This window comes from Pecten maximus, unplaced genomic scaffold, assembly GCF_902652985.1.
Source record: "Pecten maximus unplaced genomic scaffold, xPecMax1.1, whole genome shotgun sequence".
Taxonomy (NCBI): Eukaryota; Metazoa; Mollusca; class Bivalvia; order Pectinida; family Pectinidae; genus Pecten; species Pecten maximus.
The window spans coordinates 1-11,386 of NW_022982510.1; the positions used below are offsets into that span (position 1 = coordinate 1).

At 33.3% G+C, this 11,386-nt stretch overlaps 1 long non-coding RNA gene across 1 annotated transcript; it reads left to right on the forward strand.

The window, feature by feature from the left end:
- Positions 1-9,008: 9,008 nt before the first annotated feature.
- LOC117320535 lies at positions 9,009-10,264 on the forward strand. The gene is made up of 3 exons (XR_004531077.1): positions 9,009-9,061; positions 9,194-9,281; positions 10,217-10,264. It is a non-coding gene; the product is annotated as an uncharacterized LOC117320535 (long non-coding RNA).
- Positions 10,265-11,386: the final 1,122 nt, after the last annotated feature.

Consider the following 11,386-nt stretch of genomic DNA (forward strand, 5'->3'; position numbering starts at 1 on the left):
AACATGAATAAAGAAACTATTCCAACATTCATACCCCGACAACTAGTCAGAACGTGTAGGTGTCTCCTATCATGAATGGCCGACTTGTTTCAGCGTCAGTTGCGTGGAATGTTCTATATCAAAGCAGAAAACTTTTTCATTAAAGGCACAGTCAAAACAAGTGATTAAAAGATACACACAACCTACGTATGGAGTCCCAATACGAGGAAGTCGTAAACCAACTTTTATAAATTACTGATAACAGATACTCAGGAATGAAATCATAAATGAGTTTAGGTTTTTCTAAAGTATTAAAGAGTTCTAAATTAATATGTTTAAAGTGATGTTACACTAATGCAAATCACCCCAGTTATATGTTTCAGATCTAACAAACTGAAGGCATTAAAATAATATGTATAATTATCGGACTAGGTGCCTGTGGTAGGGCTCATTGGTAAGCTACAGGTAACTGGACAATAGTTATTATGTGTAGTTGCCTGACTGGTTTTTGTTTGTATTAAAAACTCCTCAGAAGTAATGTGTAATATATATATAAATATATGTAATTAGTCTGTATATGACTCTTTTAATATCACAGGAATGTATAACGTAGTAAATGGTATCAATCTTTGAAAGGAGAAAACTCTAAAATAAGAATTTAGGTATATTCTTATGTATCTCTCGTAAAGGGAGAAAACTCTAGAAATATAGAAATAATGTGTATATTTAAGTATTACTTTTAAAGGGAGATAACTCTAGAAATACAGAAACAATGTGTGTATTTTAGTATTTCTGTTAAAGGGAGATAACTCTAGAAATACAGAAATAATGTGTATATTTTAGTATACTTTTAAAGGGAGATAACTCTAGAAATACAGAAATAATGTGTGTTTTTAAGTATTTCTGTTAAAGGGAGATAACTAGAAAAACAGAAATTGTGTGTGTATTTAAGTACTCTCTTAAAGGGAGATAATTCTAGAAGTACAGAAATTGTGTGCATATTTTAGTACTCTCTTAAAGGGAGATAACTCTAACTATAGAAATGATTTAATAATTCTCTTAAAGGGAGATAACTCTAACTATAGAAATGATTTAATAATTCTCTTAAAGGGAGATTAACCTCTATTAAAATATGGAAATGTTGTATGTAATGCAGTATGATATGTAATGTGGATTTTCTGAAAATGAAAAGCAAACCTATTTAATATGATCTCCATTAAAAAGACAATGAAATACAATTATTTGAAATTAAATGTATGACTAAATTTCATTTAAGCCTGAAAAATGTACACACTAAATCAGGATTGTGTTTCCAGGGAGGAGTTTGGTTGTAACCATTGTTTACATCAATTCATTTTAGATTTCTTGTACACTGCTGGTGTTTTACAGGCTAGTTATCTATATCCTTATCTTTTGATCTAATGAACACAGGAGTGCTATAAAAGGCTAACTAAGACAGTCCAAATAGGCCTCTCCATGTAACACGTGTTTCAGACAAAGCACATGCACTGATTGGCAGTTCTCTCTTTATGGTAACAAAAAACTACCTTGAATGCCCACATCTTCAAAAGATTTGTTAACTTGACAAAAACCACTGTTAACTGTTTGTTGGAGTTTATTTGCATCAAGAATCAACTTTTGCTGAAGAAGGGATAATCTTACAAACTCTGACAGCAGAGCACATCAACTCAATATTATTTTCTTTGTGAATGGAAGGATTCTGTCGATTACAAAATTCTTAGGTTTTTACCATTTTGATTAAAATTTTAAATATGTACAAAATCAATTTGTTGCAATTAAATGTTTATCACCATTCTATAAAACAACCAACTGAAATCCAGAAGAAACATTTTGTTCAAATAAATGCAATCATTATACGCTACCATGGCTTTTATATACAGCAAACCTCACTTGTGTCGAACACACTTGAATCAAATACATTGGATAGGTTGAATGTTTTGCTCCACCACAGTTTTTTCTCCTCTTTATCTTAGTAAATTAACATGGATATTTCTTTTTTTACTGGATTATCTTCATTTAATCAAAACTTCATCACTACAGTATAAAAATAAAATGCCAGTATTAATTTTTCTGCTTTGTCAAACCATTGTCATCACATATACAGTGGTCGACCCATGAAAATCTTCGTACATAGAAACACGGTCAAGTCGAACCACTAGGTAAGTCAAATATTTTACTTGGTTCCGTGGACTTTGACTTGTTCCTGTTTTACTGTACTTATACCTTTTCACCGTTTTTGTTTTATAAAGCTAATCAGGCTTTCCATATATCATACGACTGGAACTTTACAATAGCTATTTTTAGAATGAGGAATACATGTATAGGAGCGATTGAAAACCAACATGTTGCCATCCATTGATATAACTGTTGTTGTATTATCTGATAGATATTTCAAAGCATGTTCTCAGCCCACCTAGTCTAGTCATTTGTGGTTCCAACAGCTAACATGGGAAAATTACTCTATTGCCAGCATCTAGGGGAGAACATTTGAGAATTTAGAGATGCCATTATGATGGTTCTTCATTAAACTACAAGTTATCTCATTGTTCTCTTATCCTTCACACATTCTCACATCATTGTGTGTTTTACGGGCCTGAAGCACTTGGCCATGTTTATAAGTATAAGTGTAGAGATATGCTTATTACACATTTTACTATATCATTCCTCAAATTCTGAACAGGAACATTATAATTTCACATCCTAATTAAGACTTTATTACATCTGCTGTTAAAAAATTGATTCAACATTAAATATAATTCTAATATGCTAAATAAAGCATTGAAATAATTCAGACATACTTGTTCTAAATAGCAATTACTGTACACACCTGGCCCCAGTTTTATAAATTTAGCTAAGGTTTGTCTACAGGTAATCAGTGCAGTTATGTTGGAAAATCTTTTAAGTTATGGAAACTTTTCTTAAATTCAATGTTTAGGAATGTGATTCAATTTAAAAAACAAAGTGAAACTGCGGTCAGGAGACATGCAAAAGAAAGAGAACAAAACCGAACTTGTTCTTCATCTTGAAATGTATGAGGAACAAACAATAGTAATATATCCCCTACCAGCCCCGATAAAATGGTGACAGTGACTTTGACCTTGACTTTGACCTTGACCCAAAAACCCTTAAAGTCCTACTTGATCTGAAGCTACTCATACCTTGTAGAATGGCTGAAAAAGATGTAGAAAACTGAATGGACAGACAGACAGAGAGGAAACCTATAGTCCCCCCCCCTTGTATAAATGGTAGGTAAATTTGAATAGGAACAACCGATTCTCTTCTCAATATGATATGTTTTACTGAATAAAACACTTTAATTTGAAATAGAACCAATTTAAAAGTGTTTTACTGTCATAATTCCCTGGTTTAGAAATCAGCTCATTATACAAGCCAAAAACTAAAAATAAAAATGCTTAAAGCGGATAAATTACAGTCCTCCCCGAAGAATGAGCTCCAAAAACCTGGAAACATTATGAAACTTAAAAATTGTTTCTGCGGTATTCAAGTGTGACTGCCAGGACAGGATTGCACTTTTTGCACCTAAAGCCTAGGAGGGATGCTCGAAATGGCAGGGCAATCTAGTGAAAATACACATATCTGTTTACAATAACCCAAAACCACACAAAATTTCATTGGTGACTTCTGGCTGCTGGGACACATATCATCTTTAACATGTGTAAACCAGCGAACTGCAATCTTCTAAATGAAGACTCTGTTTCAAGGCAAAGCCCTACAATTTTTTAGTACAATTCTCAATATAACAGGAAATGGTTCTAATTATGAGATGTGCTTCATGGGGATTAAACATGATAGACAATCTCTTTCATGTTTCCAATCATGCTTTTAAGCACATGAAAAAATTACTATTTTTTTTAATGAATAATAAGAGAGAAAAAAAATATGCTTTGGCCCCAATTTGAGATAATTAATGCTAGGATGTGTCAGAGTACTTGGTACACTAAATCTTTGATAGGATCACATTTGCTGTGATGAAAGATGTTCCTGTGTCTATTTTCACATATAGTGATTGGTATGAGGTCTGCTACCTAACATCCTCCTACACCAGACCTCCAATGACGCCACCTGCGATTAACTGCTCATAACTAAGACCATTGTAAGACCTCTACCAGATGCCACACGACAACTCCAGTTATATTCGGGTTTGACTTGACGCCGAGAGAATCATACAGATATTTGAAAAATTCTTGTGTTTTAAGCCTGTTGTTATCGTCTCCGTGTCATATCTGACTTGACTGATTTTTTTTATACAACCAATGTCTGTTTCGATATACTTCTAGTACATCTAAAAGTCCATGTAGCTCCGTGCAAGCACCCATCGTGACAAATGCTACATAAACCGTTTATTTGTATACATGTACATTCTTATTTGTACAAGAGGACAAATGTACAATATTGTTATCTTCTTTCTCCTCCCCCTGGAGGTCTATGATGAAAATCAGTCCACACCTACATATGAGAGGAATGTACCAAACCTCATGCGTACTCATTCCAAGGAGCTGAACTGTTCTTGGCAAACGCTTTGTGTGTTCCCTCCCCCAATACATCATTATAAAATACGATGAGGAATCACAGGGAAAGCTGGTTCTGACTCCATAGTTCTATTTCTAACATCTTGTCGTAGTTCTGACTGAAACCAGATGATTAAACCACATATTTTTGGATTAGTATGACTTTTCCGCAGCGTAAATCCTGACGATTATTACTCACAAACTGGCTGATATACAAATTGGATATTTCCATGCCCGACTTTGAGACATATAGGCAAGGTGACATGTTTAAATGAATGACAGTGATTCCTGACATCTGAACATACTTCTCCAATCTCTGAGTATGTGAGGCAGACTTTTCACATTGCATGACATTAATGTCATAAATTTTCAGTTAAATTTTAACACATGCTCATAAATGCAGGTGCTACAACCTCAGCATTGTCGGCCCAAAAGAGTCATCACTACATTTCACTCGCTTGACCTGCAGGAGCACTGGCTTGACCTTCAGTTTGACATGAATATTTATACTATTATTGACAAATCAATTGGATCAAAAGGAGCTATGCAAAAACAAACTACGTAGGTACTGACAATGTGGTATCGGTACTATATAGTATTGAGACAGTCCAGTAAAGTCTATATCGGTACCATCTAGTATTGAGACAGTCCAGTAAAGTCTATATCGGTACCATCTAGTATTGAGACAGTCCAGTAAAGTCTATATCGGTACCATCTAGTATTGAGACAGTCCAGTAAAGTCTAAAGTATGGTGTATGAATTCCTAATCTATGTAATATATTGTAAAGGGCCTTTCAATCGCTTAATTGTTCTAGTAACCAAAAAGAATCACAGGAAGCAGGGAATTCTTTAAATTTGTGTGTGATTATAAGCCAATTAAGCTTAAAGAACTGAATCACAGGAATGTTTTAATGCAGGACATCATATTTTAAAATAGTCACCAGTATTTATACAGATTACTCACTGGGTGGGCTGATTAAAAGGATAGTTCCAACCTTATAGAAATCGTAAGTTTATACCAGAGAGAACTTCCAACATGAAAATAACCTTTATGATAAGCAAACTATAAACATGTAAGAAATGTTTATGTTAATGTATCAAGAAGCAGTTTGTACAAATCCATTTCAAAGAAAAGATTTGAAACATGGGTGATTCTGACTGACATACCAGTTTAGGTTAGTTTAGTGTCCTATCAACAGCTAAGGTCATTTAAGTGTATGCTAGATGCATGTGTGTATGTTTCAAGAGGCTGTAGTGTCTTTGTCTCCTTGTTATAACATGAAATTGATGTTGACTTTATAGTGCTACCTCAATGAAGTACCCAGAATGTCACACTTAACTCAGTCACATCATACTGACAACAGGTGAACCAATTGTCCCACTCAGCACTATATATATGCAGGAGTATCTTGGCCAGAGGCAGAACCAAAAGCCTTCCTCACAGGGACGAATATATACTCTAAAGGCCCCTCACAGGGGCGAATATATACTCTAAAGGCCTCTCACTAGGGGCGAATATATAATCTAAAGGCCCCTCACTAGGAGCGAATATATAATCTAAAGGCTCTCACAGGGGCCAATATATAATCTAAAGGCCCCTCACTAGGGGCGAATATATAATCTAAAGGCCCCTCACTAGGGGCGAATATATAATCTAAAGGCCCCTCACTAGGGGCGAATATATAATCTAAAGGCCCCTCACAGGGGCGAATATATAATCTAAAGGCTCTCACAGGGGCGAATATATAATCTAAAGGCCCCTCACTAGGGGCGAATATATAATCTAAAGGCTCTCACAGGGGCCAATATATAATCTAAAGGCCCCTCACTAGGGGCGAATATATAATCTAAAGGCCCCTCACAGGGGCGAATATATAATCTAAAGGCTCTCACAGGGGCGAATATATAATCTAAAGGTCCCTCACAGGGGCGAATATATAATCTAAAGGTCCCTCACAGGGGCGAATATATAATCTAAAGGCCCCTCACAGGGGCGAATATATACTCTAAAGGTCTCTCACAGGGGCGAATATATAATCTAAAGGTCCCCCATACCGAAATAAAGCACACTAAAGTATACTTTTATGCTACTTTAAGTATACACTTTTTCCTACTTTTTTGAAAAAGTACCAAAAAAGTATACTTTTTTTGTACTTTTCTGGACTTAGAAATTTTTCAGAGTACTTTTTCTGTACTAAATTTGGACTCTGAAATTTCTCAGAGTACTTTTTTTGTACTTTTCTGGACTTAGAAACTTTTCAGGGTACTTTTTCTGTACTTTATTTGGACTCTGAAATTTTTCAGAGTACTTTTTTTGTACTTATTCTGGACTTAGAAATTTTTCAGGGTACTTTTTCTGTACTTTATTTGGACTCTGAAATTTTTCAGAGTACTTTTTTTGTGCTAAAATCTGACTTAGAATTTTTTTGAAAGATTGTGAAAATATGGATGTACTTTTTTCCTACTTTTTTGGGACTTAGAATTTTTCAGCTAATGCCATTGTGCTTTTTTTGTACTTATTATGGACTTAGAATATTTTCAGACATTGCGAGGGGTTATAGCATATTAATATTTTCAAAATTAAATCTGACTTTTTCAGTCGACTACATATCTAAGACTAAAAAAATAATACCCAGGATTAACCACAACAAATATCTATCAAATAAGATACAGAAAATTATCATTTTGTAATATTAAATGTTTTTGATCTCGTACCACAGAAATTTATCTAAAAATAATTAAAATTCAACAATTATTATCATAAGTATTTCACTTCAATGTACTTTGTTAGTAAGGTTCACACATTTTAACGGTGATTTCTTTGTCACTTTTCGTTTGTATTTCCATATGCATCTCAGAAGTAATAAACTTCACATTGATGAATGTTACTATACGTTCATGTGACGAACGTCAAAACTTAGCTCTATAAAAATTTTGTTCCAGATCGTTCTTTGAAGTTACAGTATTTTGGCTTTAATTATAAACTCTTTAACGGAGTTTAAAACATTTCGTTTATCCAAACGTTAACCTCTACCAGATCGGAGATCACTCTACGAACACACATGTGCCCGTGCCTGTAATACGCTTTTAATTCATTCAAATGAAATTAAAATCACCTGCTCTTTGTCTGCATATCATATACTTGCTGGATATACGTGGTTTTAAGATTACAGCTGATAATTGCACCCGAAATCACGTCGTGTTCTGTCAAAATATTCACCGATATACTCATATTAACATGTGTAATACTGATATAGTCACTCGGACGCTTCTTTGTAAAACGTATATTGAAGTCAAGCGCTGTGATGATCTCGATCTCGATATGGCTTGACTGACAACAAACAGGCATGATCAAGGAACAATATTCCGGTATTTAAACAGAATTACATCGCATTCATTGAAATGGTGAAAGTGAACACAAAAAGAAAACTTTAATTTGTCTGATATTTATTTAGCAATATCGTACGATAATTCGGACAACGACACAATGTAGCTGTACTCTAATCTGTTGTAGAATGATCTCGTAGGAGTGTTGTGTGTACAAATAAAATACTCTATTGTATACAAAAATCAAGATCAATACCAAGATCTATCATAAATATTTTAATTGATATAGTAGACGGCTTGAATAACTGCAACACCAAGATCGATCAAAAATATTTCAACTGTTTTAAACTAAATCTTGAAACCTGTGTGTTAAGCTAACAAAGCGATCAGGATATATGCTTAACGTCGTACCGAAAGTTAATTTCACCCGTGGTGTTAATTAATATAAGCGACAGTCGACTGTAATGGCAAATCATACCTAGCTTTATTGTTTATTGGAGTTACCTGTGTAACTTGTCTCACCTGTACACATATTGCCCCTCTTAGACTAAGTCTTATGCCCGCGGCGTTAATTATAACAATTTATATTGTCAAGCTTGACTGCCTTTCACTACGATCAGAGCACAGGTGCCTACCCTCATTTAAACAAAACATCCGGATTACATAACAGGTACTGACGAGGCTTATACCTGTGTCAGATTACCATCGGTCGGTTCACCTATGACCTCGGGGCCGTGATCTCGTTTGTTTACTTCGGTTTACGGAATCTACCGAGATTTGACGAGTTCGCTTCGTGCGATCATTTTGTGCAATGTGCAAGCTTTAAATGCTGAAGTAGTAATACCAAAAGTATGAAACAATAGAGGTTAAGGAAGTAGAATATAAAAAAACAAGTAATAAAAGAATGAAATCGATACAGTAGATATCCGACAAAACTTTTTTTTTATCCCATGATGCAACAAACAGCGAGATTTTAGCGGGAAGTCTGATAGCCATGTTTGAATTTCACCGGATGTTTATCTACGGAAGAAACATAAACAAACACGATTTTGATATAGAATAGCCTAAAAACGAAATTCATTTTCTTGCCTAACTGAAGAAGATCGACTATCTGTCAGTAAGTGGCCAAAGAATATCAGCTTTCTTGTTGTTTTTGGCGACAAATGCTCATTTTCACCCGAAAATATCACAGATATCGCGACCAGGTAAGTTTACAATTTTATTATTGAAATCTTAATCTATTTCGTCTTCTGCACGTTCCTACATCGTTTCACATTATATAGGTGAATAGGGGCCTACACATGTTAATATTAATACTTGATTACTTCGTGTTTCAGGGTTTTCATAATGAATTCATCACCGATTACAGTTTACACGGCCCGAGTTTTATCAACAAAGAACTGCTAGATCCACGTGTGTTTAAACGTAAGTATTAAATTTACAGATTAATGCTACCATACGCCTGGGATTTTATAAGCATCCTGATTGATAGCACCCAAATATTGAGAACAAGAAGAATTTTATTTCTTTATTGACGAACTTCGACGTAGTTATATTGCATTTTTATTTCTGTCACGTAACGGTAAATTCGTAATATCTTTACTACATATTTCATGCATTTTGACAAATTTCCAATTAATTTTTATGACTTCGTTTTTCAATGGAATTTATTGAAATTTCACTTACATGTAAAGAATTATTTGCTTATTCATCTGATAATATTTACAGAATTTTTTGTAGTTGATTTCAAGAGATATTGCATAAAATTTCAAAAAAAATAGCAATGACATTTTTAAGTTAGAATATAAGAACGAAAGTAACGTCACATTTCGGGCAACATGTGTATATCTATTTTAGGGAATGTATGTAAAAATATCGGTAAATGAGCTAATAATTGTCTACTATATAGTATATGGAATTTGAAGAAAATACATTCAAAAACGAAGTCAATAAAATCCATTGAAAATTTGTTGTATGTCATGATCATGATCAATTCACAAAAAAATGATCTCAAGAAATGATTGAATAAAAAAATCTGTGTTTTGGAGTATTTTGATAGTTAGTTGCATAATTTAAGATGAAACAAACTGTCAGAGAATTCTGGAGTAGCTTGATTTTTATTAAAGTACTTATCCTTATAATTAAAAGTTTTATGTTGTAGCTTTAAACTTGTATACCTGTGGCTAGCTTTTCTTGATAAAAAGACTCCCAAGCAGACATGCATGTAATAAATGACAGTAAAGTGATCAGGTGCATATATATAAGGAAAATTATCTACATTTTTATATTGAACAAATCTTCACAATTATTCTAAGTTTTGATATAAAAAATATTTTAAAATTTTCTCTTTCTTCTAACAGATTATGCAGTACATTCTGAAGTGACGGAAAGCTTGAAGATATTGCATTGTGGTCCGAATTGAGGGCAATGATTCGCATAAAGCAAAAAAGGAATGAAGAGAATCAGACATTTTATTTTTCGAATTCACACTTACTTGGATTTGACCAGTTTAAGCAAGCAACATTATGCATATACCATACTTCATTGTATTCAGTATGCATTTATGCATTGTTTTTTATTTACATTTTTTTTGTTGTGTTTCCTCAAGAGGAATTATGATTCGACAATTTTTACAAATGTTATTGCCCTTTTTATTTAGAATAGTATATTTTTTTGTCTGGATCTCCTACATACACATGATATAAAATTGTGTTTTCCTGCTTGAAAAAAATATTAGAATAATTTATCAAAAGTTATTGCCCTTATACATAGATGTCCATCTGTAAATCCTTAACCTCACCCTTAAACAAATTTCGAGCTTATTAGATCAAGACTTTGCTATGGCATGAAATTATACTCAGTGGAATTGTGATTGGATAACTAATCTTGTATTTCAATGTTTGTTTTCACTTGATACAATTGTGCATTTCTCTTAGGAATGGGACTGATGTATGTATTGTTTAAGCATGCAGTATTCTCATTTAAGCTTATCTCCTATATTTTCAGAACTAATTTCCTTCACCATTAAATTAAGTCCCTTTTTTTGGTAATTTTTTCCTACTTTTTCAGTACTTTTTTTTTATACTTTTTCAGTACAAATTTCCTACTTTTTTAGTACTATTTTCCTACTTTTCTAGTACTTTTTTCCTACTTTTCCACTACTTTTTCAGTACTAATTTCCTACCTTATTGGTACTTTTTTCCTACTTTTTCAGTCCTAATTTCCTTCTTTTCAATACCATTTTCCTACTTTTTTGATACTTTTTCAGTACAAATTTCCTACTTTTTTAGTACTATTTTCCTACTTTTCTAGTACTTTTTTCCTACTTTTCCACTACTTTTTCAGTACTAATTTCCTACCTTATTGGTACTTTTTTCCTACTTTTTCAGTACTAATTTCCTGCTTTTTCTGTACCATTTTCATACTTTTTTTGTACTTTTGTACTTTTTTTGTACTTTATGGACTTACCTGTAAAAGTACTAAAAAAGTATAAAAGCACAAAAAAAGTACACCATCAATTTGGCCCTGTG